The sequence below is a fragment of the Cavia porcellus genome, unplaced genomic scaffold (genome assembly GCF_034190915.1).
Source record: "Cavia porcellus strain 051 isolate PalLab524CR breed Dunkin Hartley unplaced genomic scaffold, mCavPor4.1 scaffold_3, whole genome shotgun sequence".
Lineage (NCBI taxonomy): Eukaryota > Metazoa > Chordata > Mammalia > Rodentia > Caviidae > Cavia > Cavia porcellus.
Genome location: NW_026947486.1, coordinates 21042478 through 21060161, shown reverse-complemented (window position 1 = coordinate 21060161; position 17684 = coordinate 21042478). Strand labels below are relative to the sequence as shown.

The 17684-nt window shown below is 41.1% G+C and overlaps 1 protein-coding gene across 3 annotated transcripts in view; it reads right to left on the bottom strand.

Annotated features, from left to right (window-relative positions):
* The window catches only part of Clcn5 (chloride voltage-gated channel 5), a 186450-nt gene that overhangs the window by 88298 nt on the left and 80468 nt on the right, over positions 1-17684 (bottom strand). Inside the window, exon 1 of one of the 3 annotated variants that reach the window (XM_063245531.1) lies at positions 11141-15810. The exons of the other annotated variants lie outside the window; for them this stretch is intronic. The gene's annotated coding sequence lies outside the window, so the exon portion shown is untranslated. Of the gene's footprint in view, positions 1-11140; positions 15811-17684 lie in introns of those variants that run through there. 3 annotated transcript variants of the gene reach the window in all.

Here is a 17684-nt window from a genome sequence, read left to right as displayed (position 1 = left end):
TTGGACTTTATTACAATTAAAACTTCTGTTCTGCAAAAAGCTACTGTTAAATGAGAAAACACATCACATATGGGGAGAAAATATTAGAAAAAGACATGTTTAAAAATGCCTGATGTCAGGAGTAGTGTGCACGCCTGTAATCCCAGACTCCAGAGGCTGAGGCACGATTATCACCATGAATTTGAAGCCAGACTCAACTACCTAACAAGATCGTCTCAAAAAAAAAATGTACAAGGTATACTGAAAACTCAACAATGAGAAAAACTCCAGTTAAGAAATAGGCAAGGGATGGGTAGTATAACTAACTCAGCGGTGGAGCTTTTGTCTAGCTGGTACAACGTCCTGTTTTCCATCCCTAGCACTACAAAAAGGAAATGAATTGGACAAAAGACCTGAATAGACACTTAACCAAAGAAGATACCCAGAAGACAAAGAAGTATATGAAAACATGCAACAACACATGTGGTTAGTTAACTTCAAATTAAAATGAGATGTCACTACACACCCATTAAAATGTGTAAAATCCCAAACACTGACAAAACCAAATGCTAATAAGGATGTGGTGCAACCAGAACTCTCATTCATTACCTGTGGAAATGCAGAAAGATACAGCTACTTTCTAAGACAGACTGTAGTTCCTTCAAAAACTAAACATAGTTCTTCTGCGTAGCAAAAGAAACAGAGTGAAAATAGAACCTGCAGAATTGGAAAAAACTGATAGTTATTCATCAGAGAATATATAAAGAACTCAAAAAAAAATTAGACCCCCAAATAAAAGACCCAATCAAAAAATGAATACACACTTCTCAGAAGAAGTGCAAATGGCCAATACATCAAAAACTGTTCCACATCTCTGACCAATAAAGAAACATAAATTAGAACAACATTGAAATTCTATCTTATTCCAGAAAGAATGGGTGGCATCAAAAAATCAAATAATTACAAATGCTGATCAGGCCGTGAGGAAAAAGGAACCCCTTTACATTTGTTAGTGGAAATGTAAACTAGTAAACCACTATGGAAATCAGTAGAGAGATTCCTCAAAAAACTAAAACTAGAAATTCCATTCAACCCAGCTATCCACCTTCTAGGAATCTCTCCAAAGAATGAAAGATAACATTTTACTATGATATATGCACAACCACATATAGCAGCATAACTCATAATAGCTGAATCTTAAAAATTGCCTGTATGTCCATCAACAGATGAATCATTAGTGAATGATTTCTCTTACATGACAAATCTAAAATATAAACAAATTGAATAGTAAAATAAAAGAAGACACAAAGAGATAGATCTTTTTGCAAGATGGAAGGAAACCAAGAGATGGAGGTAGGGGAAGCAAAAGGAATGGTAGGGGATGAAAAAATAATTAAGATATGTTATGTACATATACCAATTTCCCACAATGAATATAATCATTATATACTACAAACACGTACTAGTAAAAATAAAATTTTAAAAATAAAAGTAAATAAATAAAACATATTGACTAACCAAAAAAGAAAAAAAAAACACACTGAACATAACATAGACTTACCATATGATCCAGCAATTATGGACACTGTTTTTCATACTTTTATTCATAATTGGCAAAACTTGGAAGCAAGCCAGGTATAGTGGCACATGCCTGTGATCATAGCACTCAAGAGGCTAAGGCAGGAGAATCGCCATAGTTTGAGGTCAGCCTTGCTTACAAAAGTGAGTTCAAGCCCAGCCTGAACTGTACACGGTGAAATCTTGTCTCAGAAAAACAAAGGAACAGCAAAACAAAACAAACCCTATTTGGAAGCAACCAAACTGCTCTTTAATAGGTGAACAGAAAAACTATAGCATATTCAGAGTATATTAAGACAATGGAAAATTAGTCAACAATAAAGAGAAATGAAGGCTGGGTGTGGTGGCGCACACCTGTAATTCCAGCACAGGGGAGGTTAGGGAAGGAGGGTCACTGTGAGTTAGAGTTCAAGGCCAGCCAAAGCAAAGTGAGTTCAAGGCCAACCTGAACTGCAATAGTGAAACTGTGTCTCAGAAAAACCAAAAAGAATTTTAACTTAATTTTTTAAAAAATAAAAAGAAATGAGCTGTCAAGCCTCGAAAAGATACAAAGAATCCTTAAATGTATACTGCTAAGTAAAAGAAAGCATTCTGAAAAGGCTATATACTGCATGATCCAAACCATATAAAATTCTAGAAAAGGCAAAACTGGAGACAATAAAATGATCACTAGTTGCCAGACATTTAGGGAGAAGGAAGAGAAATGAGCGAATAGATGGAACCCAAAGTGCCTTTGGGGCAGTAAAACCACTCTGTATGACACTACAATGGTAGATGCATGGCACTATACATGTGTCCAAACCCATAGTATGTACATACAAAAGGGAACCATGCTTGGCACGCTGGTATGTACTATAGCTCCAGCTACTTCTGAGGCTAAGAAAGGGGCCCAGAAGTACAAAGCCAGCCTGGAATGCATAGCAAGACTGGGTCTCAAACAACAAAAGAACTCTAGTGTAAACTACGGATTTTTGTTAATGATACTGTATTAGTATAGCCCCACCAATTCCAACAGTGCACAACAATAATTCAAGATGCTAATAACAGACAATATTGGAATATAAAGTATATGGAAACTATGAACTTTCTAGTCAATCTTCCCAGTAAATCTAAAACAATTCCAAAAAGTAAGTCTCCTAATTTTTGAAAACTCAAAGGAGACTGAAATAACAGTTTATACATAAGAAAGAAATGTTCTATTGCTTTTTACGACAGTCTTGCTGGATAGTCCAAGCTGGCTTTGAACTTGCTATATAACAGATGCTGGGTTTGAACTCACGATCCTCCTGCCTCAGCCTCCTGTGTACTGGAATTACTGGCATGCATCACCATGCCTCGCTCACATAACAAAATATAGTACTAAAATTATCCTTTTAAAAGATGATTTGCACAGAATCTCTATACTAATTAAAGAATGGAAAATTATTTAAACCAGTATCTCTCAGACTTGCTTATATCCGAATTCCCTAATGGGAGTTATCAAAATACATGTTACAGGATTATATAGATCTGGGGTAAGCCCTAAGAATTGTTATTTCTAATAAGTTCCCAGAGGATGTTGATGATTTTAGTCCTGGATATCAAGAGATATTATAAACTGAGAAGAGCACAGCTGAGTAAAAAAGATCATGGGATTTTAGGATATATAAATTAAGGGGCACATATTATATAACTGTCTTCCTTTCCTCTCATTGCTGAGACAATACAATCAACACTCAAAGTTAAGGAAGGATGGGTTTATTTAGCTAACAGTTTGTAGAGATTGCAGTCCATAATCGGCTGGCTCCAAGGCAGGGTGACACATGGCAGAGAGGCATTCCAAAGGAGAATTGGTTCATGACAGCAGAAGACATCAAAAGCAAGCCAGGGAAGGGATAGACAAGGCTGTTTCTGCCCCTTTTATCTTACCCAGGCTACTGGGATTACGGCTGTGGACTAATGTCAGCAATCACCCACACAATGCCAGCATTGAACTGTGCATTAGTCATACACTCTAGGTTCAACCACCTTTGAAGGAAAAAACCCTATGATCCCAATAAGGCTTTGGAAGGACATCTAGACACAAATCATAACAGTAACCTTAACTTTTACTGCAGCATATTTTGAAGAATCTGGCAGAGAGAATGAACCAAGAGTCAGAATTTATAAATTCCAGTGGTTTAAGCAAGAAGATTAAAATATGGTATCTGTCTCTATGTCTCTCACCACTATTTGTAATCCTGTGTTGCTATACTGAGTTAAAAATCATACATTTGTTATGGGCAACAGGAAAAAGTACTAAGAAAGGTAGGAATACACAGATCCGTTTAGCTGAAGTAGCAACTAACTACTGTAGAATACTGCTGAGGAGATGGTTCTGACAGGCTATTCTGAACTATTCAAAACCTTCCTCTTTTGTCTTAAGGATTTATCCTAGGCAGCTTAACTCATTTTACAGTTCCCTCATTTCCAGAAGAGAAAATGTGCTGCAGATACACAATTTTGAACTGTGGGACAACACTTTTCTGCCCCTTTCTTTACCTGAACTTGAAGTTAAAAGCAGATAGGGAGGGGCTGGGGATTTAGCTCAGTGGCATAAGCGTGAGTTCGATCCCTGGTACTGATAAAAAAGAAGAAAAAAAGCAGATAGGGAGCTGGATGTGGTGTTGCACACCTGTAATCCCAGCACTAAGGAGGCTGAGGCAGAAAAATCACTGTGAGTTCGAGGCCAGCCTGGGCTATACAGTGAGTTCAAGGGCAGCCTGTACTACATAGCAAGACCCTATATCAAAAAAACAAATTAAAAAAAAATAAGAAGAAAAGTAGTTTATGAGCTTGGAGTTCTACACATCTTATACGCAAGGAATTTCTCTACAAATGTGTACGTTTCTCTTCCTCAGAGGAGATGGGAGAAGGGGAACATTCACTCTTTGGTGCCCCATCACTTGTACTGAAAAGACATGCTGTGAATCTAGAAAAAGTTCATTCTCTTAAAAGTGCCCACAAGAGAGCACAACCAGTGATGCTCCCCATTTTGTTTGTCACTGTGTCCTTGACACAAAATAGAATGCCTGACACACAAGTAGAAACTAAAGACATTAAAGAAATCAGGAAGGCAGACATAATGGCACTGGGTCATTGCAGAGGTAAACAAGGCTCACTCTCATTCAATCTTTGGCTGACAATAGGACCTGAAACAGAAAGTGGGCTCAGGAACAGAACAAAAGTCTCTGGTTTCTGCCCACCACTCTGTGTGCAGATGGTAAGAGAGAAATACAGAACAAGCTCACCGTATATCCTGTCTATCTGAGCTCATTGTTACATTCTGGGTATCTGAGCATATGTACATTACTTAATAAAGACATTTATTCTCATATATAAACAAGACCACCAGAGTGCCTAAAATCCTTAACTATTTTGTTCTGTGCTTCCCAACACCCAATTGTCATTCAAAAACTATTATGAGGGAGGAAGTGGGGTGACATATAGGCTGTCTGTCCTTCTGGTTGCAGATGTGCTCACCCTCTATGAACCCTTGCCCAGGTACATTGCATTGAGACAGCACTAGCACCCAGATAGCAAGGATTAGAGAGAGGGAGCAGGGCAGAAGGCTCAGGGCCCCACACTGCTCAATGTGGAGAAGGTCATCCATTATATAGGTCCATGTAAGAGTAGAAATGGGAAATCTACCACTTCTGTGTTGGTTGGGCAAAGGTATCTATACCTGATAAGACTACTTCACTGTGTTAAGAAATGCCTAGGTGAGTAAAGCTACTGGGTGTGAGTCTGGGAGAGTCATGGAGGCAAAACCTTGGATACCGTGTATGGTTCTTGGCCTGTTCCCCACTGACACTGTTCCCCTGCTCTGCTTCCTGGTCACCATGAACTAAGCACCTTTGGTCTACCTGCCCTTCTACCATGAGGTTTCTGCCTTGGAGCCAGCCAGTCATAAGCTGACTCTTTTGTAATTCTGAGTCAAATAAAATCTCTTATCCGCTAAGTTGTGGCTATTGGGTATTATATCCAAGCAATGGGAAAGCTGACTAACACAGTGGCAATAAGAAGTACCATTCTGTGGCCTGCCATAAACTTAGTATATGCAAGAATATATGTGACATGAAAGTCCACTGTCTGACCCATCTTCTTTGGGCAAGGACCAACCCTGTCTTGTGTGCCACCATCTGTTCATGGCCCTGGGGGCACAGTCAATACATCCTAAGTGCTCAGTTAGTACTTTTGAAAGAGAAGGGGGAAGGGAGGAAGAAGTAAGTGGAGATTCACAGGTACTTTGTCCCACATGGAACAAAGGACCTTCTTACTGTTCTGTAGTAGGTATTGCACCAAGACAGCACTCACATCTAAGTGGCAAGAGATGACAAATGGAACAGATCAAAAGGCTTAAAATGTATGCACCACTTGCACATGCAAAGACACCGTCATTTGTATGAAGGGATAACAAGAAGCCCAATTTCAGAAACCTTGAGCCCATCTACCTACAGGAAGTTAGATGTCATGAGGAAGTTTATTTCCATGAGCCTACTAAATAGTAAGACTGGCATCTCTCACTGGTTAGTTCACTGTGGCATTCCCAAAGAGGAAGAATTCGGTGATTTTGTTAAAGATATGGATGAATACATAGATAGATGGACCCAACAATGCATACGCAAGTGATTTACTGAAAGAATGAGCAAAGCAAAGCAAAGTGCTACACAGGCTCTGTCCCACATGCGAAAGAGGCTCACATATCCTTACGTGAATACAATGCACTGATAAGACGACATGCATGCCAAGGCTGCAAAGATAGGCAAAGGTCAGCAAAATCAGGATTGAGGCTCATGCACACCAGATACTCATTTGAGTGTGTGCAACTCTTGAAAGCAAGTGGAGATAAAAGGGCCCTTCCCTCACCTTTCATTTTCCTGTATGTATGTGTGTGTGTGTGTGTGTGTGTGTGTGTATACATTCAAGCACAGGGGAGCATGTCTCTGTAGACAAGAAGGAGAAGGCTTACTCCTAGCACAATTGCATGCCTGGTATCTCTCAGCCAAGGAAAGCTCTACTGGATAAGAAGTCCTAAAGAGACAGATATTGTCCTTTCCTCGGGAAGGTGCTCCCAACACAGTGTATGGTACACCATCAGTGATGAATAAAGATGTGCTAATCGAATTGTTTGGCAGAAGGTTCATGATGACAAAGCTCATCCTCCTATAATCCATGCATACAGGAGATATTTTAAGAATTCACAACTCCGATATGCAATGGGTATGGGAAAAGGAGCAGTTTACTCTTCTGCACACCAAGTGCATATCTGTGTGTGCATATATACATTTAAAATGTGAGGTCCACTCCAGAGAAGTAGCGCTGAGGCCACCCACATGTTGGGTAGCTGTGTTCCATAGATGATGTCCTCCCAGTTACATCCTACATAAACATACATGAGAAATATTCCCTCATCTGACTTGTTTATCACTGTGTCACCAACACTGGAACAAAATTAAGTGAGTCTCAAACATGAGCAAACATCAGAATCAGTCTTGGGAAACTTTTAAGGGTATATATAGCTGTGGTTTATGGTTTAGTAGACCAGGGATGGAACTCAAGAATTTGCATTTTAGGTGCTGGGGATTTAGCTCAGCGGCATAAGCACCTGCCTTGCAAGCAGGCGGTTGTGAGTTCGATCCCTGGTACCAATTAAAAAAAAAAACCTACAAAAAAAAGAACTTGCATTTTGAACAAGTTCCCAGATAATTCTCATGCTACTCATCTAGGGATCACACTTTGAGAACCATCACTCTGAATAAGAAATAAAGAAATGAAAGAATGGGGGAAAGGGTGATGTGGTAACATAAAAACTTTAAGCTTTTAAACATGGATGAGATTCCCTCTCCTTGAATTTCTGAACAAGGTCAATTAACTGGGCCACCATTCATAACCAAGTTCCAATAATAAAAGAGATTTGAGTAGAAGGCTCAGGCATCTTCAGATCATGTGTGTGTGCACAAGAAACAACAGTCTCCTTCTCATAGATGGCTTACCCAGGGTCACACAAAGGTGAAATATCTTTTCTGTTTATGAATGTGTGAAATGAGGAATAAGCAGCTCTGGCCATGAAAGGAGCATGGAGAAAAGTGTACTGCCTTCCACACCAGACATGGGTGTTCATGATGCTCTCATCCTATGTACACTGTGGATACATCTGTACGTACAGGAGACACAGGAGATACGAGCACTCTGTGTGTGTGTGTGTAAAAGAGAAGAAAGGGGGGTAATTGGAACATTCACTCCCTGGCATATGTCTATGATGAGCAATAATGAGAAAGTTAACTGTATTAACATGCCCATTGCAGATGTGAGGATGGGTTGGTACCAGTCTTGTTCATCCTGTCCCACAGACAGGGAACCAACACTATTAGTTAAAAGCACCAGTGAACAAAGGATGGGGATTATATACAGGAACTATGCTCTATATGGACGTGGTTCAGCCTTTCACTAGGCTTACTGCACTGACACAGCACTTGTACACAAGTACTAGGATTTGAGAGGGAGGACAGGACTGAGGGCTCAGGACCCACACACACATTCACAAATGTGCTTATACAAGTATACTTTTCTGCACAGAGTATTTTAGAGTATTTTCACAAGTAAGTGAGTTCACTGCACACAGGTCCACATCTCTGGGTTATGTCTTAGGGCACAGCAGGGCTGGCGTGGGCAGAGTTTGAGAAATCTCAGTGAACAGAACCTATAAATGTTTTTGCATGCAGACTGGGTAGAGAAAAACATATACATTTACTTTGAACAGCAGCCAATTAGTCTACAACATTCATGACCACAGTGTATATATAAGTTCTCTACCAGAATGTAGGTAGTAACCTTGTCCATCTGATCTACTATATCTTCTCTAACCAAAATAGTACCTGCCACCTAATAGATACTTATGACTATCTGAAGAAGGAGGGAGAAGCAGAGAGAGACAGTTGATGTGCAGGGATTTGATCCCAAACTTTGAATGTAGACAAGACGCTCTGCCTTAGAGTTCTTGGGATTCAAGGCAGTACCTATGTCCAGCCTGAAAGCATGTGAGGAATACAGCAGGTTGGTGAGCCCACTCTGTGGGTGCAAGTCTGAGTGTGAATGGCCAGCTGGGCTGACTCCCCTGCACATTGGTACATTTGTATGGAATTATCCCAAAGTTTTGAATATTTTCTCCTACAAATCTCTGAGACCAGGGACACAGACAGACAGACAGAGAGGCACATAAATCCCAATCTGTGGTTCACCCACTCTCAGGACATGTGACCATATGAATGAGAAGTCCATTCTCCTAGGACAGTATGCTCTCTGCTGGCAGAAGCCAGGTATGACTCATTCTCCTGTGAGCCAAGTTCCCAGAACAGTGCCTACCACAGACTAGGCACTCAACAGATAGTGAGTAGTCAAAGGGTAGACACAAGTCCAACAGGTGCTGTCTCGTGTGAAGATGGTGCTCTCTCTCACAGAACCCTTGCCCAGGTGCACTGCATTCACAAAGCACTCTCACCCAGGTAGCAAGGATTAGAGAGGGGGAGCCAGAACAGAAAATAACATCACTTGCACAGCTGGCATGTGGCTTTAACAAGACGGTTCGCTGTTCCTGCCCAGTGCATTGATCCAGAATTGAACTAAAGTAGCTTCTCTACAAAGTCAGTGTGACAGTCAGAATGAGAAGCATCACACTTGTGAGTTCAGGATAGAGGGGTGGTTAGATAAGAAGTTCTCTGTCTGTCCAACTCAACCTCAGTATAGGTAGGGGTGGTGGGTAGTGAACAAGTTCATTCCCCTTCCCTGGCATGTCTTACTTACTCTTCTATGTCTCATGTCCTGCACAGTGCCCAAGACATATTATCTGAGAAAGGAATGAACAAATGAGGGGCAGGGGGCAGATACAATGCAGGCCAACAAGAAGCAGATGAGAGGCAATATGCAGATCTGGCCTTCTCCATGCAGAGGAGGCTCGCCCTCTCAGAACCCTTGCCTGGGAGCACTGCATTCTGAAAGCATTCTCACTCAGGGACAAAGGATTAGAGAGGAGGAGCAAAGCAAAAGGCCTGGATACCTGTACCTTGTTTGGGTGTCTCTCCTGGTCCAGTGCCAGCGAAGAACCACTGTGCACATCTAAGACAGATGCCCATTCTGGAGGGGCAGACAATGTCTGCAGACAATGTTCATTTCCACATACAGGTCACATAGCTGTGCTCTTTTAAACCTCTGGAATGGATCTTTTGCAGATCACACTTGAGAGTCCACATGTGCTCAGTGTGTGGATATAGTGAGAAGGCTGAGAGGCACACGTGTACACACATGTTGGAGGATGGCACAGCAAAGGGAATATTTTATTTTCTCTTCCTCTGCTCAATTCTAAGCTTGTTGAGGGCAATTAGTGGTCATCTGAGTCTCATCATCCAATGTATGTTTCTATATCATGGTATCTCCACAGAGGTAGAAGCCTAGGTGTAGTGAAATTCATTTCCCTGTAAGTGCCCTCTAAAAAACCCAGGGACATTGGCTACTTTATTCATCACTATATCTGTAAGGCTTGGCATGGGGTTTGGCACCTCATACCAAACAAATATTGAAAGGAAGGTGGTAGGGTGGCAGAGGCGAAGTACAGGTACTTAGTCCTTCGACATGCAGACAAGGCTCAGCCTCTTTGAATCCTTGAATAGGTGTGTTGCACTGAAGCAGCACTCACACCTAGGTTCCCAAGGATTTGAGAGGAAGAACAGATAAGGCTCAAGTATCTGCCCAGTGTGTTTGTGCATGTGTGAGTACGTGCGTTTGTGCGTACATACATGTGTGTATCCAAAACAAAAAGTCTTGTTCTTTGAGGGAAGGACAAAAGGACAATGGCTGTGCTGTGCCTCTCCGGCTCCCTGCATATAGGGATCTTGCTTAACTCTTCCATAGAAAGGGATTAAATGAGCGAAGCTTTTTTCCTGCTCCTTCTCTTTCTGCTGCTGTATGGAACAGATCCATTTCTTTACCTTTCTTCCTGCTCAGTTGTGAAAATACTCTAAAATACTCTGTGCAGAAAGGTACATTTGTATAAGCACATTTGTGAGTGTACACCCACCCACACACACACACACACACGTGTGTGTGGGTCCTGAGCCCTCAGTCCTGCCCTTTCTCTCACAGATTTATTAGTAATCATACCGATAGGCAGAGAATGCTCTCTTCTGAATAGTTCCACGTGATAACACAGAAGACATACTTTTATATATGTGTCCGTGGGTACTCCCTCTCAGGGCATGGAGGTGGGATTCCATTCTTCTTAACTGTAAGCTTCCAGAGGGCAGGGGCCAGGCATGTCTTATTGTATGCTGACTTCCCAACTTAGCATTCCATATAAAAGAGGTGGTCAATATGTGGGATGCACAGGAGGAGGACAGAAAGGAGTTCTGTTCCATACACAGAGCCCTTGCTCACAGAACCCTTCTCTTGCCCAGATGCATTGCATTGAGACAGCACTCTCACTCGGGTAGCAAGGATTAGACCGGGAGAGCAAAGCAGAAAGCCCCGAAGGTTAACAAGAAAGTTACTCTTCTTCACACAAGCTACTTACTTGCAAAGAAAAGAAGCAAAGCGGAGGTTTTTGAGCTTCACATTAAGATGTCCAGTTGAACACATATTTTTGTTTTCTCCAATAACAGCAACACCAAAGTATAAACCTGTAGGAATAAAGAGACTAGAAGGAAAGGAGTATGAGAGGTCACAGAGAATGAAAAGGGTTTTTTTTTTTTTTTTTTGTGCTCACAAATCATTTGTGAGGCTACGTAATAAAGCAGGATAGATTAGCACACTTGCTCTCAAATGGTAACATTCATGAAAATCACCTGGACAGCTTTGGCCTGAGACAGATTACAGGTGTTTCTGATTTTGTATGCCTAGGACCCATATATTTGCATTTCTGACAAGTTCCCACGAGATGCTGATGCTGCTGGCCTGAGGACCTCACTAAGAAAATCAGGGATATGGTGGGGAAATGATGGACTTCAAATTCACATTCTACAACATACTAGTTTAAGGAATCAACCTGATTTTCCCAGGGTCACATGGGACTTCTCAAAAATGAAGATAACAAGGCCCACCTGTTAAATGGCCTGAAAATGAAATAAGATGACAAATCTAAAGTGGAACATAGTACTTAGACATAACTATTATTTTTACCTTTATGCTCCACTTTAAATATTTATGTATTTGCATGAATGTGCATTTTAAGACAGGCTGATCACACTCTTGCATGCAAAATCTACATGAGGGAATAGGAGTTAATATCTGTGAGTATCTGTGGGTGTGAAGCATGGATTTATTCTTATAAGTTGATGAGTCTCTTCTTCAGTCTCCCTAAATTAATGAAGTTGCCGTTCCTTCATACAAGGGCTCTCAAATTTTCACTTTCTCTGCTGTGTGTGTAAGGGTGGGAGGGTAAGTATAAATCCATGGCTGCGAATGTGGGCATTTGCTCTGTGAGTATGAAACAAAAAGGCGTCCATATTTCCTACCTTGCCCACATATTATGTGGGGTCTCACATGCCCACATATTATGTGGGGTCTCCCTTACATGTTCATTCTCCTTTCTACCTTACTGGGGCATACATGTTCATGTGAGCATCTGTGTATGCACAAAAATGACAGAGCTAGCAAGCAAGTGCACCTCCATTCCACAGCCACATGAGGGAAGAATACTGAAACAGCCCACAACCCCTGCTGAGAAGTGTGAGAGAAAAGGGGGAGGGAAGAAGACTCCACCCCTGCCTACCATGTCAGTGCAACTCTGCACATACAAGTTTATATCCCTAGATACCAGTGTGTCCTAGGGAAAAAGTGAGATGCTTAGCGAGTGGGGACTAAAGAGTAAACTCATGGGGGCTGGGGATTTAGCTCAGCGGCATAAGCGCCTGCTTGCAAGCAGGCAGTCGTGAGTTCGATCCCTGGTACCGATAAAAAAACAAAAAGAGTAAACTCATCCTGCAGCATCCCCAGCATGTATGTGCACCTGCAAAGTGGGTGTAAATATGCTACTAGGCAGTATTCTCAGGGAACTATGGCTATCCTAGTCACTGCTAGGTCCTTTCGCCCAGCAGACTGTCTGGCTCATAGTAGGAACTGCAATTATGCATCACACAACAGCATTTCAGTAAACCACAAACTGCACATGCAACAGTGGTCTCATAAGATTGTATCACCCAGTGATGTTGGAGATATCTTAGTTTATGAAAGGGCACTCTGATGTTTTCACAATGACAAAATGCCCAACTACATATTTCTCAGAAATCTCTATTGGGTTGTTTTGTTTTGTTTTGTTGGTACTAGGGATTGAACTCACAATCTCAATGCTCACCAGACAGGCACTCATACCGCTAAACTAAATCCCCAGCCAGAAATCTCTATTGTTAATCAATGCATGATTATAAATACATGCTGGCAGGCAGACAAGAGAGAGCTGACATACAAGTATTCCATCCTTCCACCTGTAAATAAGGCTCATCTCACTCTGAATCCTTGCCCAGGTGCACTGCATGTCAAAAACACTACCAGCCAAGTACAAAGGATTAGAGAGAAGGAGCAAATAAGAAGGCTCAAGTACCTGTGTCCCAAGGGTGGCATGGGAGAAAACACAAGATCACTTTTCTGAGCCCTCTAAATCCATGAAGGCAGACTCAAAGGGAGTGAAGGATTTTATGCTGGGGTACAATCTCACCATGTAATAAGCCCAGGGCCGCTCATGCTTTGTCCATATCCAATCCTCAAATCCAAGACACATTCAAAGAGCTCTGAGAAAGGAATTAGAAGAAATCACAGGTGCTCTCTTCCTCTCTGCAGCAGCTGCCAAACCTTCATCAGCTCTTGCCCAGGTGCACTGTGCTGGGGCAGCACATACATCTGAGTGCTGATGATTAGAGAGACAAAGTCCATGTGGGTACCCAACTCACATGAGAAAGAGGAAAGAAAAGGTTCAGTCTTTGACTCTTCCATCTCTTTTGCATCCCATCTATCAATAAATCTAGTTTAAAACTTTAAAATCAGTCTCTCATCTGAGTTATTTCAATGGTTTCCTAGCCTGTGCTACTATTTCTGCACTTATTCCCCACCATGCACCACACCACGGTCAGAATATTTGTGAAAGAAGGACATGTAAAACTCCAGTAACCCTGATTTTGAATTGGAATGTGTGGATGAACTCATGATGTATTTTATCTAGAAATACAACAAAGTAACCACAAACTTTATGCTGTTGTTCTAATTTTGAAGAAACCTAAACACAATGCTCAATCAGAGGTAATGAGTACTCCTGGTGCCAGAATATGATCTCTAAGTATTATATATGACTAAAAGCAAGCCAGACAGACTCCAGATCTGGGGAAGGACAAATCTGAGATCAGTTGGGAACATATTCCTTTGCTGAAAGCACAGAAGTTATCAAATAACTACTGAGACCATAGCAAAAAGTCTAGAGAGCCAGTTTGAAGAAGTTCATATTGGCCAAAGATGGGACATTTGAGCTTCACTGAACAAAAGAACTCCAATGGACTGAAAAACCAAATATATTTAAATCTATTGGTTTATCATAATGTTTTTGTTTTTTAAAAAAAGTATTCTGTGAAATAAGCTAGTAAAACAATCATTATTTTGAGTTCTGATACATAAAGATAATCATTTATCCTGTGTTTCCTATAAAAACTTTATTACTAGATAATCCAATAGTAGATGAGGGAAGTTTTTCTTTATAAAAGTAATCCAGCTAATAAATGAAGAGAGAAGAATGAAATAAGAATATCATCATTTTGCAAATCCTTATGAAATAATGGCTTTAGGAATTAAGCATCAATGGCAAACTAACATCAAAGAAAGAGAAAATCAGTCATCGTGGTATCTTGATGGAAATAGTCCTGCTGTTTCCCCAAAATTAAGCCCAAATGTGATCAGGTTTCTAGATGCTACTATCAATTTATGGGAAATGCAAAGAAGGAAAAGAAACATGTCAACAACGTCATAGGGATATGTATTAGAAAATCCCGACTATAGAAAAACATATATGAAGAATGGGCTGCTTTTCTTCCAACAAATAAATTGTAAGAAAAGAAAAAGTACATAGATAAGATGGTGAAATTATAATTCAAAGAATCAAGATGCCTATCTACCAAATGCAACTTGTAACCTTATTTGGGTCCTAATATTTCTGAGACAAGTTGAAATTTGAGTAGACATGTGATGATGTTCAGAAATTATTGGTAATTATTTTTAAGTGCAACAGTAATAGTTATTTTTAAACAGCATGCTTATCTTTTACAGATACATCCTAATCATTAGCTTTTCCTGTTCTCCATCATATTTTTCTACTGCCTCCATCTCTACTGCTGCCACAATAGCTCTTTTGTGTCTAGAACACAGTAGGTCTTTCCTGGCTGCCCTGTTTAATACTGAAATTTCTCTATCACCATCTCCATGGCAACTTCTCCCAGCCACCCTGTATCACCTTTTCCTGCTTCATCGTTCTCCAGAGCACTTAATTACCAACTGACACTATATATTTTACTCACTCATTTTGTTTAGTGCCTGACTTCTATGGAGGCAGCTATTCTTATCTTTTGCTCACTAGTATATTCCCGGACATAGGGGAGTATCCCATATATAGTAGATGCTCAATAAATATTTACATAATGAGTAAATTGCTTACAAAATAAATCAGTTACAAATCCTGAGCCTGGTAAAAGATGAGGATAAGCTCACACTCTGACTCATGTGAATGTCTAAGACATATATACATCCATTTGTGCAAGTAAGTGTGCATATATAGGAAGCCAGGCATAGTGATGGAATTCCACTCCCTGCACCCTCACTGTGCATGTGAACATAATATATATTATATAGTTATATACACATATACATATTAAGGAAGAGATGCAATATCCCTCACATCTTGGGTTTGTAAGAATTAGCTAGAAGCTTCTTTTCCTTCATTCTCCCTGTATGGAATGCTGAGAAGCCACTCTTTCTTTCCCTAGGGGCTGGCAAGGCAGGACCAACTCAAAAGACTTCCTTTCCTTCCAGGTTATGCTCATCCTGGAACGTGAGGGCCTACACTCTGCACAAGAAAAAAGGAAGAAAAGTGTACCTCTCTGGCAAGATATTCAGATGGCTGAGCTGGAAAAAAGGACGGAAAGGCACTCCTCCTCCCACCAACTGGGCTTGTCTATTTTCATGAAGATGTACCTAGATGGATGTGCACATGCACAAGAGAGCAAGGAAAGCTGAAGCTCACCATCCTGCAAACCCTGCATGTGGGAGGGGTTTCCAGAAAGCTCACCCTCCACCATGCAAGGGATGTGAGAGAGGGAGCAGGGAAGAGCTCGCTCTCTTGGCACGGTGTGCAGGTAGGTCCAAGAAAGCAAAGGGCAGCGGCTCAGGGCTTGCATGTGGGGACCAATCCAGTCATGGGAGAGGAGTTAAGGGGTGAACCAGGAAGGGCACACACTGAAGTGGGGCAGTCATTGGAAGTAGATGGCTGGTGGCAGTGGTACGCATAAATGTATCCCCTGCCAGGGCATAGGAGAGAGGGGCTACATCCCTTTGGTAATGTGTACATATTCAGGCCTTTACACAGGAGAAGAAGAGAAGGCTCACCCTCCTGCAAGCCTTGGGTGTGGGAGGGTAATTAAGACGCCAACGGTCCTACACTCAAGGCATGGAAGAGAGAAAGCAAGTGTGGGGGTTCACTCTTCTATATACTGTGTGCACATGAGGGTATAAGGGTGTGTGTGTGTGTGTGTGTGTGTGTGTGTGTGTGACAGACAGAGAAAGACAGAGACAGACAGAGAGAGACAGAGAGAGTTATGGATGCCTTATCCAGCCATGCTATATGTTTGTGTGTATTCACATATGTACCTTCAATTCAGGAAAATTCATTATTTACAACTTACTGTTTTCCTTTTCTTTCTTTTCCTTCATTTTTATTTCTCACACCAGTGTAACATTTATTATTGGCAAAGTGCTTTCCATTTATTTATTTATATTATAATATGTTATATTATAACATTTATTTTCATAAAATGTGTATAAGGTAATGATCATTATCCCTGCTGTATACATGAAACACCACCAGGCTATATATACAGAATGGATAGTAAGAAAGTCAGAGTTTGGCATGTGGGCTCTTAGGAAGAGGACTTGACAAAATCAGTCTCCTAATCCATGTGTATGCTTGCAATGGCGGAAGGAAGGCTTACACCTGTCAGCCCAAGGAAGAGCAGATTAAGGTGGAAGGGGAGAACAAGTGACAAGTAGCTATAAGAAACACAGATTGGGCATGTATTTTGCAAGTACAGTCAATAAGACTTGATAGTGGTTCGGATTTGGAGAATAAAGGGAAAAAGTGTCAAAATTAATCTAGAGACTTTATCTTAGTCAAATCCTCTGCATTCTTAACCTAAGAAATTGGTGAATGCTCTTTACTGGGTTGAACAATACTGAGAGAGGAGTAGGGCTTTTGAAGGAGAGTAAAAGAAAACCAGGACTTCAGCTTTGTTTCTGTTCAAGTTTGAGATGCTTATTAGACATCTAAGGGCAGATGTTCTGAACACAGTTGGACATAAACATCTGGAATTTAGCAAAGAGATCCACACTGAAAATAAAATTTGAAAGTCATCCATATAGGCCAGTATTTACAGCAACAGGACAAGATGACAACAGCTGAGGACTAGTAAGAAGTGGAAAAAAGAAATCCAAAGGCAAGGCTCTAAATCTCTCTAGTGTTTAGAATCCAGGTAGAAGAGGAGGAACCATCAAAACAAATCAAGAGGTTTGTGAAGAGAACAATCAAAAGTATGGAATCCTGGGAGGCAGGTAAAGAGCCTCAAGGTCGAGAGAGTGATCAACTGTGTGTGTTGATCTGTTGAGGAAGATGACCCAATGAAGAGGGAGATGTGAAGGGCACTAGGGATTTTGATAAGGGTAATTACAGTGGTGCAGTAAGGTTAAAGTCTTCCTGTATGTTGTTGAAGAAAGAAAGGGAACCAAGTGTGATTACCATACACACCTATAATCCCAGCCACTAAGGCGGCTGAGGCCAAAGGATCACTGTAAGGCCAGCCTGGGCAACTTAGCTA